Consider the following 14942-nt stretch of genomic DNA (forward strand, 5'->3'; position numbering starts at 1 on the left):
TAAAGGTCTGTCCTCACACTTTTTCTCCGCGATTTTTTTCCCAGCCACCTCCTCCTGCCATATCCAGAATTTCCCTATACCACATCTCCCTATAGCCAGGAGAAATGAAGGCAAAGTTGGAGCCAGGCAGTAGCAGCAGAAGCAGAAAAAAATATACGAAGGGAGCTGTATTCAAAAAGCTCTTGAAGCCCCATTTAACTCTCTGCGGCATAAAATCACCCACTCATCAATTTTTAATCATTATCCAGAGAAAGTATAAAAGAAAAAAGAGTCAGTAAATATTCCACCATTGATTTCACCCCCACAAAAAAAAACCTATATATCTATAAATATATATTTATACATATACATATATATAATGTTCCAAACACACTTCCCGTCAGACACACACTCGATTATCATCAACGAAATATGCACTAGAAGCACTATTTTCAGCACTGATCTACCCACTTTGTGCACATAGCACCACAGATGAGGATGAGCAACATTTCCTTTTTCTTCTTTTTATTTTTTTAATATATGTGTTCTTCTACTGATATCCTTTTGCTTAAACTCCTCAATACACAGAGAAAAATTTATATAGTGAACATGAAAAATATTTCCATGTTGCAACATATACAAAAGAAGAAATCCCACTGATGGTTCTTAATAAGAACGTGGTGTGTTAAACCTCGGGAAAAAGATGAGAGAGAGTCCCATATAGAGAGTGTGAGAAAGGAAAAATGATATTGCTCCTCTTTTTCACCCCCAAACTAGTACACCCGACCAAAGGTACCAAAGTGTACACCAAGCACTACCAACCATACCAGCCCTCTTTGGTAGCCCCCCTGTTCCCAAAGCCAAGGCATCATTTCACGCCAAAGCCAGAGAATGGGGCTAAAAGGGACGGGAGAAGTGCCACCAAAAGTATAGTATAACGCCGAACAAGGACAACAATAGGGCTAAAATCCATGCCAGAGAGAGACAAAATAAATCGCACATTTGCAATTGAAGGGGCAATTTAAATTTCAATTAATTTAATTGCATTTACTGCTTTGAAAAATTAATTTAAATAAATCACATTAGTACAAAATCTAATTATGTACAATATAACCATTCCCAAGTAGCTTTTAGGAGCTGAATATGAAATTTCAACATACACTCTCAGTCCCGGGATTATGCACATTTTCGGGACTGAAAAAAAACACGTGAAATGGCATTATGCATAGAGAAAATTTACATACCCGCAGGGCATTTCTTTTGAATAAATCGGCCGGAGAACGTATTTCGCGCGGAGTAAAAGTAGTGAAAACAAAAAGATTCAACTGTTTAATAGAAATGCATAACAAACAGTAATATTTATAAATTTTACCTTAATAAAAGAAATTAAAGTTTTATCCTGAAGAAGAAGCACACTGCTTTCAAATTTCCCGCGTCGTAACATAGCATACATTCAGGAGTATTTCAAAAATTATTTCATAAATTGACTCCCAATTGGTAGGCAAACTTGCATAATTGTATGTGCATAATTCCGTCAGGTGCATAATCTCGAAGTGCATAATGCCGGGACTGAGTGTATCTCTCTTGAGAAGGAAAGGTAGATTTAAGAAAAAATAATCGTGATAGGGGAAAATGCCCATGATTGATAAATTTTTCCAATGTTTCTCAAGAAATTGGACACCACAATAGATTTCAAAAACCTGACACATTCCCCTAGTTTTCAAAATATGAGTGCGAATCTCAACCGATTCATAAATCATTCAAAAGATTCTCCAAAATTGTTTAAAAAGCAATAGAATTGATTTTCTGATAAAAATTATTTATCAGCTATGAACCGGTTCAGAACCGATTGGAACCGGTTCAGTTTTATAGCAAATTCCAAGACCTTCCCAACGAACCCAAACATGACACCATTCGCTTGATAAATGCGCTCTCTAGTGTCTTTTTAACCTTTAACTTTGAAAACCCATTATTACACCGAGAAAAATTTGGATGATATTTTCTACAAATCGTGTCTTTAAATTCTACTGCCTCAAAAGATAGTAGAAAATACCATCCTCCATAGAAACTTTCCTTTAGAATCTACCATCTTGACATTTTAAAATTTACTATCCTATGGATAGTAAACTCTAACAGCCGGATGGTAAAATCTACTATCCTCCTTTAGATTTTACCCTGACCTCTCTTAAATTCTAATATCTGAGTAGTAAATGTTACTGGCCGCATATTAGATGTTAGAATTTAACTGGAAGACAGTAAATTTTAACGGAGGATAGTAATTTGGATTGAAATTACTATCCAAGCCAGTAAAATTTGCCATCCTGCTGTTAGAATGTCATTTTGGAATATCGTGGGTGCCGATGCAACGGTTCCCGATATGCTTTGAATACATTATAGCAATTCGTGGCGCAGCTGGAAGATGCTGGACTGTCATCACAAAGGTCGCGTGTTCAAATCTCGGCTCAGTTGTCAATTTTCATGCACCAAAATGGCTTGAAATACAGAGAATGTCATCCGAGAAGGGCCCCAAGCCCTCAAACAGTGGCCAAAAATCAATGAAAATAAGGAAAAATAAATTTTTCCGACATTTTTCATTCTAATATCCGGCTAGTAAAATTTACTATCCTGCCAGTAAAATATACCATCCGGCTAGTAAAATCTAATATCCGGGATATTAGAATTTACCATCCGGCTATTAGAATTTACTATCCATGCAATAGATTCTACCATTTTTGACAGTTCAATTTAATATCGCGTTTGCTGGGTGACTTTTTTACTATCCGGCCATTAGAATTTTGTATGGAGGATGGTAAATTTTACCATCCACATTTTTCTCGGTGTAGGAATGATTCAACGGTATTGTCGTATAAGGGCGAAATATCCGCCTGGGTAATCTCTAAAACATATCTAAAAATGAAAAAAAATCGCATGACGCATTTTCAAGCAATCCCAAAAAAACATGGTTTTGTAGGGGAGGTGGGGGGGTGGGGGAAAAATGAGGGACATGTTAACAATCCTTGGGTCGACTTATGGGGGTCCCCTCGAAGGTCCCAAGTCGCTATCTCTCTCGACAGACGAACAAACAGCGTGAAATTTCTCAGAAATAATTTGAAACGTGAAGATTTGTTGAAAAAAATGGTCTCCGGGTGGTAGAAGGTAGAAATTTTGGGGGGATGAAAAACTCGAAGGATTATATCAACGGCTCCATCCCATACTATTTTAAGTCGACTTAGAATTATATTACTCCGAGTAATACCGAATTATTATCCCGAATAATACCGAATAATACCGAATCCGATTATTAGCAGCCTACGTAGTTTCGGAAATATCTCGTGAAATCTGTACGAAAACAGGGAAAAAAATACACTAAAACTGGTCGCATTTTTCAGAGATAATGTCACCCGGTTAATTGGAATCATAATGTATTTTAATAAATTTCATCTTCTAAGACTTTTCGGTAGATCTGTTTTTTTTTTTTTTTTGAGTAAATCTTCGGTCTGATGGGATGTAGTAGATTATGACTGGAAAAACAAGCCTTTTTTGGTTATTTTTTCTCCTTAATTCTTTACGACGACGTATAGAGGATGCATGTCCTCTTCGTCAGTTTTCGAATTTGGAAGACAAATAGGATTTTTCGATTTCTTACAATTAACCCGAAGTTCCTTTTCTGTCTTTTGAGTTTTACCAAGTTGCACAGATACCTCAATCTTGCAATAAATACTTTGAAAATACAGAGGATTATTAAACCTTTCGCACTGTAGTAGACCAAAGAAAGTTTAGTGATCAAGAGAAGATTTGAACCCAAAACATTTACATTATGCAGTGACAACTGAACCACTTAACCCGTTGCATTCCTATATCCAGGGGCCCATCAAGCCCAATAAAAAGTGAAGATATTTTTCACTTTTTCTTGTAAAAATTTTCCAGAGATTGCACCGCGACTTAAATAAATATCCTCGTAGTTCTTGTATTATTTCGGCGAGCATTATGAAATATGTATTTTTAGATAGCTTTTAAGGCACAATTTCGAAATATATCAGACTGATAAGTCAATTCTCTTTAAGAAAAAACTTGCCAATACTCTTCAGTGTCTCTATGCAAAAACGTATGCAAAAATGAAATGTCGAGACCGAGAGGCCCCTGCCTACATCCTTAATAATACGTACGTATAGTTGTAGTAACTTTTCATTTTCTGCTCTGAAAATCTGTTTATTAAAAACTTGCCCCTACGATTGCAAATGAGCGATACTGGCATCCCCCCGAAAAAACAGAAGCGCCTCCATCGTACAGTGAACTGAATTAATTTGCGTAGGAGAGCGCATGTGTTGCAAACTTTCTCACACACGATCTCCTTCTCTTGCTAATACAAACACACGCACTCTCATTCATCCAGTCATCTCCCTCTCCACATACCATCCTACATCCTTACCATCTATCCCATTCTCTCTCACCTTCAACGCAGAAAACAGGACTCATAGGCAATGCTATGTATGTGCTCAGTAGATATAGCAAAAGTAACATCGATATATCGTCTACTGGGTTACCCATAAGCAAACTCCAAACATCAACGGGAGACTATTTGCGGCACTATTCGTTCCGCTACACTCAATATTTAATGCCAATTTAAAATCAACCATTTTAGCAGACAAGAGCGACCTATCAAATTCCTAATGACACGAGTGATATTTCATGTGCTTGGTTATTTTCAAAACCCAATATGGTTTACATTGCCAAATGCACTATACTATTTTCCATACGATTCAGGAAGTGTGTCAAAGTTTTAAGTACAAAAACACGATACTGAAATTCATTTTAATTGGTTTGACGAATTTACTATTAGTTCCGTTAATAAGCAAAAGTTGATTTTTGACTTTAGCAAACTATAATAAAATTCATGCTGAAATGGAAAATTGATTAAATAAAATTTTCTGATACTACATCAAAGCGATAGAACTTACAAAAATTTATAAAGAATACGACAAATTTCAAAAATAGGCCTTATTACTAATTCAAGTTAACAAGGCCAATACCCAGACAAAGACGGATTATGACTAATCTCTCAAGCGATTATTTTAAAACGTTCAGATTTATCTGGGACTTTTTTGAGTAAAGCACGGCAAGATAATTCTCTATAATTTATTTCATACTTTATGGCAAAAGTGAAAAAGAAGACTCATGCCACTTGATTAAAAATATATGGATACAGGAAATTAGAGTACTTTCGCTTCTTAACAAAATATCAACTCAGCAGCATTTTAACTTACGATCTTAATTAGGGAAAGTACATTAAAATATTGCTGGAAAATAAGACACTTTAAAAAGATTTCGCGACAAACTATCAAATACTCAATGAAGCGTTATATTGGTTACAGGCCTTCAATAGTAGTAGGAAATTTTGAAGAAGAATCTCAATGAATGGGTCAATTACCCAAGTCGTATCGTTTAGAAAAGCATCTGTACAAATATCACGATGTCCTTTTTTGTCATTAATATTATTAAAGTATGTCAATTAACGCTACGGAGAGGTAAATGTCGCCAACACAATTACGCTTTAATGCTCCATTGGGGATTATTATCTGGTATGCAAGAATGCGGACTATGGACAACTGAGTATGGAAAGTATTTAAAGGTAAACTATACGCTCATTTGAGGGAATAAGGCCGACCTAGCTCCCAACGGACCGAAAACGTGTGTAATACTTAACCACAGATCACTCTATGGGTAGTAGGCAGAAATTTTCGTGTTCCATACAAGTGTGAACAAAGCGAATAAAAGTGCACTCTGCAATAATGCAATTTGATACTCAGGAATTAAGTTCGGGATTTGCAAGATTTTCAGTTTAGAGAATATGCAGAAGGAGTGTGTCATTAGGGAGGGAAATGTTTGCTTGGATAGTCTCTAAAACATATCTGCATCCTAAAAACGCCCCATCCTACCTTCTGACTGTAGTTATACTGAAAATCGCGCAAATCCCACACTTAATTTCTGAGCAACAAATTGCAGTATTTCAGGATGCACTTTTATTCGCTTTGTTTACACTACACGAAAATTTTCATCTACTATCCGTGGTAGGGTGATCCGTAGCTTAACCCTTTAACCCTTTAAGGACGAGACACTTTTCAATGACTGAAAATTAACAATAAAAATTAAATCGATAAATATTTACGATAAAACGTCGGATTCTGTATATTTTTTATCCGTAAGGGCGGTTAGAACCATAGGGAAATGCTTTCAGATTTCGCACATACTCTGGCCTCGAACACTTTATATTTTTCCCATATTCTTATAATGAATCCAAAAGTTAAAAAATAGAAAATTCCAAATATGGGCCTCAATTCTGAGACCAAGATCAAGATCAAGATCAAGAAAATTTCAAGATTTTGCTATTCTGAAATTAAAAAATCAAGATCAAGATGTCAAATCTGTCAAATGTTTTGGAATCTTGAAATCCAAGACACAAACCGTGTGAATATCAAGATTTGCAATTGTGGAAACAATATTTCAAGATTTCAAGACGTCAAATTTCTTGTTTTCTTGAAATAATTCCAAGAACCTCTCGGAGGTGCTTGAAATTTTCAAGATACTAACAATTTGAAGGATTTCATGCGGAAATTGTTTTTGATGAGGAATATTTCTATAAGAGATGTTACAAAAAGAGAAAATGATTATGAAACTGCTATATTTGATCTTGTAATTTAATCGTAATGGTACATATTTCTAGATGCACGCTTCGAAGAACAACACCCTGAGAATACCTGCAAAAGAATCACATCTTGAATAAGCATTTTCGAGTTTATCACATGTCACAAGTTTTGTTTGTCCTTCTTTTATTCCCAATTATGGACTGTAACATATTTAATACAACATAAAATTAATTTTTCTAATTTATACGGCGAAATTTCAATAAATTCGGCAAAGAAATGAAGATATTTGTCAGAAGTGACTTGTCGTTAAGTGTTGAAAATCTTGAAATCTTGGTTCTTAGCTAAGACATTTTAAGTTCCATTAAAGTTTCGCGTCAGAATATGAAATCTTGGTCTTGGAAATATTTGACAGCTTGAAATTTTGATCTTGATCTTGGTCTCAGAATTGAGGCCAATGTTTGGGAAAAAGTACAAACTTTTACAAACTTGTTTGTAAAAGGAATTCGGAAAAATTTACGAACAATTTTACAAATTTTTTTTCTATTTGCTATTATGATTGAAAAGAACTCTAAAGGCCTCTATTGTGAGTAATTTGCATCAAAGTGGAGAATTTTGATGTAATATGGAATGTAATGGTCTGTATATACTAGAGAAAATTATGTCCATATTTGGCATTATTGGAAAAAAATTGATAGTTTTCCCTAAAGGGAAGTGTAGCACCTTTCAATTGGAGTATCTTTGAAATAGATCTCGTACTCCTGTTTTTAAATGGAACTGGACTTTACCATGATACAATTTAGCCCGACAAACCAGTTGTAAAGCTAAATTACATTATGATAAGTCTCAATTACTTTTAAAAATAGGCGAAAAAAGCCCAATTTCAAAGGAATCCCAATTCAAAGATGTTCCACTCCCTCCTACATAAAGACCTCTATTGGAAGCACTTTTCGTCAAAAATTGCATTCTTGACAGAATTTTGACGTTTTCAATTGGTCTCTACACACTGCATTTTTGAGATAATTTTGAGGTTTTTACTCACAACAGCTCAGGCAATTTCCTTAAAAAAAAGAAATAAGTTTGAAGAAAATTGCTCCCAATGTGTAGAGGTCTTAGTGGTCTTAACCCTTTAACTCTTTCGCGTCATTAGGGTCATATATGACCCGGGGAAAAAACAATTTTTTTTGACTATTTACATTAATTGAAATCTATCAGTTTGTACACGATATCATAATAGAAGGATGTAAGATTCTTGGCTAATTTTCTCAAGACTCCAGATATTCAGAAAAAGAAAATATTTGAGATCAAAAATCACTAATTTCGAACTTTGTGAAATGACTTTTCTTTTTCAAAATTTTTTATATTAATTTATTTTTTTCAGCAAAAAGTTCTTTAGAAGCACAAATTAGAATATCCAAAGATTGTATATCGCATATTTTGATATAATAAACTACTCTCAATTTTCCAGAAAAGCGTGTAGAATTTTCCGGGTCATATATGACCCTATTGTCCCCAAGGGTAACAGTGTTTTCGTCCCAAACCTATAGCGAAATGTAGTTGGGACATTGTTTTTCTTCGTGAAATGCAGGTGGGACATCTTGTTCCTGGACATTTCATCTTATATCTGATGAATTATAACATATTTTGCAATATTTTAGAGTATTCTGCAAGCGTCACATATTGTGCAATTGTATTGTGTGTGAATAAATGTGTGGATAAGTTTATTTTTGCCAAATACCACTCAAAATATTGTGACAGTGACTGTTCAAGGGATTACCAGGAAGATTCCTTGAACACCAGGAGTACAGTGTTCATCAAGACAATCCAGTTTGCCATGGTTTTGGCCAAATTACTAAGTTCAAGCAAAAAAAAAACTCTTAAAAAGCCCGTGATATAGATTTTGAAAATGGTATGTACACACTTCCCTTGAGGACAACAGGGTCATATATGTCCCGGGGTTTTTCCGAGTTTTCACGCAATGGAATTTTTTTTTCCTCTCTGAACTATTATATTTGATCATAAAGCATTAGGAAAAACACAATTTTACATGAATTCATCTGCTGAATAAAAGTGTGACGCGAAAGAGTTAAGGACGAGGTCAAAAATTGGGGGTCAGAAAAAAATATCTTTTTTTTTTACTTTTTAGAGCATAACACAGCTTCAGAAGGCCAGGTCATAGGAAAAATTTCATTATTGAGTCACCGGTGACCCAATCGTCTTTAAAGGGTTAATGGCCTTAATAGCCTTAAAGGTCTCTGCACACTAGAGAAATTTATGTCCATATTGAAGTAAGTTACCTACGCTTCTGTAGGAAAAACTGTCAAATGTGAACATAATTATCTCTAGTGTGTAGAGACCATAAGCATCATAAACTTCAATTGTCCATAAATGCTGTAAAAATGCTCAATTTTGACAAAAATTTCTCATAAAGCGTGGACGCCATAAGACGGTGATGGACACATGTGAAACGGGTATCAATTGCAAAAACAAAACTGAAAAATGCAGGGGGGTGACATTAGCTTTGAAAAATGCGACCAGTTTTAGTGTAATTTTTTCCCTGTTTTCGTACACATTTCACGAGATATCTCCAAAATTACGTAGATTGCCAATTTAAGGTTTTCGGTTGCCTCTTCGTTATTAAATTGGCTTTTATTTTGTATTAGTATTTTTTACTAATTCATTCTACAATGACAGAAAACAGCTAATAAACTCAAAAAGTTTTTCGGCTCGCTAGAAACATATGGGAAATATAGGAAATGTCATGCCCATGGAAAAATGTGTTAAATAGAAAATTAAACTTTTCTCTTAAATTGATAAAACAAGAGCGAAAGATAAATCTCTAGTTGAGGCATTTGATAAATCCTTAGTAATCCAAATAAGTCCGGATTTATTTGAATTCTCCTTTTTTTAGAATAGTAATTAGCCGCATTTCCCGATTTGATTATCGTCATCCTCATGTGGAAAGCCCCTCAAAGGCGACATAATAGAGTTCAGTCTGAAGGTGGTAAGGATATAACCAAAGAGTTTCCCAACACTATGTATGGTGCTTTGAAAAGCCATATAACATATTCAGCATTTGCTGCGAGAGAAAATATGTGAATTGGAGTATGTGCGAAAGAGGGGCAACCCTTTGGCCTTCCTTCCACTTCACCCACCATGAAAACAACATTGTGTATAATGACTGTTGGTGGATTTTGTTCTTTGAGATGGTTTCCTGGCATAATCATGATTTGTTTACCCACCAAATTCGCCCACATTGCACGCAAAATTTTGAACAAAAGTCACCCCTGACCCCTCTGTGAATCTCTTCATCTCCATAGATTTTCCACTTCACACCAAAAAAAGAGGTACACACATGAGAGACTGAAGAGGTGGAAAATTTTTGGGGATAAATGATGAGTTAGGGGGACATATAGGGGGTAAGTTAAAAAGAAACATTAAAATGTTATACTTTCTCTCATGCAACTGAAATATCAATCAAAGTTGATGGTAGAATAAAAAGTTGTTGGAAGAGACAAGAAATAAATTGAATTCAATTCTGCAAGACACAACATACACACACACATACACGAATACATTTATGGCATAAGATACTCCTTATACGTGATATTTTTCACATTCTTCTTCCTTTTTTCCTGCCCCCAACACCCACACTATACTATAGATATACTTTTCCTGCCAACTAACTTGGGATGATGGGATGGATGATACTAAGGAATAAAAAATAGAGTGTTGAATGAGAAAAATTTTCCAAGCAAGACTTGCGATTTTAGGTGAAGATTTTTCAACACTCCGTTTTCTTCCTGATTTTTCCACTATATATGTCCTTTTTATTTTTGCCTCCTTCACAAACGTGTCCCTACTCCATCATCGTGTACCATACAATCTGAGAAAATTTTTCACACTCCTTCTGTAGTCACTTGTGTAGAAAAAATGTTTTTAAATTTTCACATGAAAACTCCAACATTTTCTCCATTACTTAAAAAAAAAGCACACACCATGGATCACTTTACTGACCAGGAAGATTGTCTGGGAAGCAATCTAAATGGTATGGAGTCTTCTTCACACAAACTAATTGACGGCGTTTTTGGAAGGAAAACTTGATAACACGAGGTGGTAGCAACTGAAGTTGAGAGATCGATATTTGGGACATGAAAGCTCTCTCTCCCAAATTGAAACTTTCAACTCTCAAAAGCATCCCCTTTCTCTCACACAGACACATAACGTCAGTTGGATCAGCAATGTAGTAACTTCCTCATGACCTCATCAGCAGTTCTTGTATAGTGTGTGTATTTCCATGTTGTTAGAAGAAGTGCTGATGAGGCGATGAGGAAGTTACGACAATTGCTGATCCAACTGACGATAAGCTTTCTCCTTTATATTCTCTCCCAGCACCAATTACCCCTCTCTCAAACACTCTCTCTCTCTCTCTTCATTCACATTCTACCCCCTATACACCCCCAATCACACTCTCTCCCTCTCTCTCTCTTGGAGCTTTTTTTAGTAAAACCGACCGAAATTCCATTGAACTTTGCATATCATTTTGCATGAAAATTTTAGCTCCCAAAAGAAATGGAAGCTTTTGCACCTTCTCGCCTCTCCGCATGTTTTGCGGTGTGAAAGGAAAGAAAATAGAAAATTCACCAGAGTGACTGGATATTGTAAAAGTTTTCCCCATCACCCAGAATATAGTATTTACAAAAATGGGGTGGTATGGATATGGGAGAGATAGGGAAGAAGGAAAAACACCATGAGATATATTGGATTTGCAAAATATCGTACACACAATGTGATTTATAGTGACGATGCTTTTGTAGACTCTTCACAACATACATATACATATCACTAAAGCTACCAAGGAAACTCAAAAGAAACGTTTTATCCTTTATATGAATAAATTTCTTTTAAGTTGAATTATTTAAATTCTCCTTTAGTTCATATCAAATAGTCATGGAACTTGCATTTGCAACATAGTGTAAGAAAAAATAAAAGTTATAATAAGTTTCCAATTGAACTTTTTACTGTTCTTCAAGCTAAAAAAAAAAGTACGAAGCTGCATTTAGTTCATAATGGCTTGAATGTGATCCACCACAGTGTGCAAACAAAATCGATTTAGAACTTAAATTGGAAGAGTAATTTTTTAATAATGACGCAATTTTTCCACTAAATCCAAATACGTATACATAGGGTAAATGTCCTAATTCAAAACCATTTTCCAAACGCTTCAACTTTGACAGAAGATTCAACACATTAAACTCATATTTTTTCTGAAGAGAATTACATAAATTTGCTCCTTGACTCTTCTAGAATGTTACTGTTTAGTGAAAATTCTTTAGATATAATTTGAAAACTTCTTAAATACAAGAAAAATACAAAAGTGCAAAATGCTGCAATTGGAAACATATTAATCCAAATGGAGACAAGGGAAAGTTTCTAATTTGAGACAAACAGTGTAACTGTAACCGCGATGAAAGGCTTCCAAAACCTTGTTGAGTTGCTCCTAAGTGCAGGATTTGTTCTTATCCCTGGTCTTTTCTCTTTTCCCATCTAAAACAATAAGAAAATCTCTCCAGTAGTAGTATCTCTTGAGTAGTCCGAAGGTAACGCGCTTTCCCCTACACTTTTAATTTTTCTGAGAAATTAACAAATTAAAATTTGTGAATATGAATGGATTTTCGCTTTATTTAGAGCAAAACTAACTAAATAATGAAACTGAGGTAAAGAAAATATATAAATATAATAATTTAGTACTGTATTTATCATGAAAACAATGACGTTTCCATTTGGAGTAGCGAAAAAAATTCCATTTGGAGCAGGTTTTGAATTAGCTTAATTTAACCTATATAAGTTTTTAAAAAAGTTGACAAAATATTTTTTTGTATATTTTTTTACAATCTCATATCATCTATAGTCTTACCAAAAGTGAGTAAATTCGGGAATGCGGCTGATTTGTTTAACCAATTGTAAAAAATAATGTAGGGGAAACCGGGGAGGTTTGGGACAGGGGTAGTGTGGGACAAGGCGATTTTTTCATTAATTTTTTTTTTAAATAAATGAGATTTAACCATTACTCATTCGTAAGCAATATTAAGATGGACCGAAAAAATCATAAATCGCGGGGTCATGGTCTCAGAGATGTTTCTGAATTTTACATATGTTAAAATACACGATAAAATAATATACCCCTATTTTTTTTTCGCCCAAAAAAAATTCTTGGCCGGAGATACATGGCGCCAAAGATGGCGTCTCGCGCTTCATTCGTCAAATGAGATTTTTGGAAAATATTTCAAAATGCTCTATCTCGCGAACGGGTTGAGATTTCTTCCTACTCTTTTTTTATTTGAAAGAGAATTTTATACTCTTTAAAACGATATACGAGTTTTCGTATTATCTGCTCAAGTTTTTTTGTAACGGTTTTTTGAATTTTTTTTGAAAAAAATTTAAAAAAAAATTTCTCAAAAACCCCATTCTCAAAAATTTTGATTTTTTTACTGTTGATCAGTAACATTGAGTACTACATTACTTGAAAAGGCGAGCTTCTACTTTTGCGCTTATTTTTTTTTAAATATTCAAAATTTCATAACATTTTCAAAAAAGAAAAAATACCAGTTAAACTCAAAATTTTGTGTTCAACTTTTCAGGGAATACAATACTCCACAATACTTATGAACAGTTAAAAAATCAAAATTTTTCGATTTCCCGTTTTTGAAAAAAAATTTTTTTTGATTTTCAAATAAAAATGTCTTTTATTGACAAATTTACAACTTTAAGATACATTTAACACACGTGTTAAAATGTTGATTTTTTTTCCTAGAATTAAAAAAAAATTAATTTTTCAAAAAAAATCCAAAAATTTTCAAAAAATTTTTTTGAGAAACTTAAAGAAAACAAAAAAACATAATTAGTACATTTATTAAATATGATTTAAAGCTTTATAACGTTGCGAGAGTACGCAAGTGCTGATATGACCGTTTTTACTCAACTATACGTTATTAAAATAAAGGTTTGAAAGAAAATTGTTACAAAATTCGATCATTTTTTGATATTGCTGTAGTGCGTCAAAAGGACGAAATGCTCGCTGTGGTGAAAAAATGTGTTCCCAAACAACAAAATTGAATTATCTTGGCTACCGAGCAACCGATAAGATCAAGTTTTGGGGCAAAATTATAAAGGAGATTCTGGTCTATATTCCACTATAATCCTTCTGACAGTTTATTTACATCCTAGACTAGATATTTTGATTTAAATAAAAAGTTAGAAATTTTTCAGAAATTTTATTCCAAATTTCTGTATAATGCCTCTCATCTTTAATTCCAAATCGAATTTGCATGCAATCCGAGTTTGTTTACGTTAAAAATCTCATCTACAATAAGTTAATCTAGACTTATCACTAGTTTAAGCTACATTTCCTGAAATTTTCATTCAAAAATTTTACAACATTCAGCCGTTGAGGCGTGATTTTCGTAGACCTTTTTCGAAAAAAAAGCTCATTTTGCGGTAATCACGATTATACTCAAAGCAAATTCATTAGAAGTGCAATAACAAAACATTTCCTCTTTTGATGAGATAAATTCGTACTTGAATCGTGGATTATTGAAAAAAAAATAATTAAATTTGGAATTTTGAGAGAACTTTATGGCTCCGGCACATCTCTTAAATCAAGATAATTTCATGAAATCAAAATTAACATCCCTTTCATTCTCAGATGTTTTGTATATATCCATCTCACTATTTTGCACTATCAAATTGATCGACCTAAATTGAATTTGGTGTGACATTAAAAAAAAAGAAGATGAGGACGATAAAGTGGGATAGACGGATACGAAAATTTTGAGAAAGAACGGGATGCAAATTTTGATTTTATGAAATTACCCTGACCTAAAAGGTGTGCCCGGAGTTATTATACAAAAAAAAAAAACATTTTCTGCGTATTTTTCATCACGTTTCGACTTGTAAAATAAGTTGTGATCAAGAAAATAAGAAATACTAATATTTAAAATAATATAATAATTATAATAGTATTTAAAAATTTAAAATGTCATATAAAAATCACCATATTATCGATATTTAAGTATTAAATAATATAATAAAAGCTTGTACTGCCTAATTGCGAGGAAAAAAACAATAACACTCGAAATTAACGTTTTATTTAGTTGGCTGATGATCATTTTTCGTTTGAACCTCAATATCGAGGTTAAACAAACAATCTGAGAGAAAAGTTGTACATGGACGAAAATTTAGCTAATTAAATTCTCTATCAAACCTACAAAACAGATTGTTAGGAACAGTCCTAGTTTTCGAGATATTTTTGATCAAAGTTGC

The 14942-nt window shown here is 33.8% G+C and overlaps 1 protein-coding gene across 3 annotated transcripts in view; it reads right to left on the bottom strand.

The window, feature by feature from the left end:
* LOC129809771 (neuroligin-4, X-linked) overlaps positions 1–10577 on the bottom strand; it is a 161297-nt gene extending 150720 nt beyond the window's left edge. For 2 of the 3 annotated variants that reach the window (XR_008752673.1, XM_055859841.1), the window contains exon 1: positions 451–621. The gene's annotated coding sequence lies outside the window, so the exon portion shown is untranslated. Of the gene's footprint in view, positions 1–450; positions 622–10307 lie in introns of those variants that run through there. The other variant, XM_055859842.1, reaches the window with a different exon arrangement.
* Positions 10578–14942: the final 4365 nt, after the last annotated feature.

This window comes from Phlebotomus papatasi, chromosome 1, assembly GCF_024763615.1.
Source record: "Phlebotomus papatasi isolate M1 chromosome 1, Ppap_2.1, whole genome shotgun sequence".
Classification (NCBI taxonomy): Eukaryota; Metazoa; Arthropoda; class Insecta; order Diptera; family Psychodidae; genus Phlebotomus; species Phlebotomus papatasi.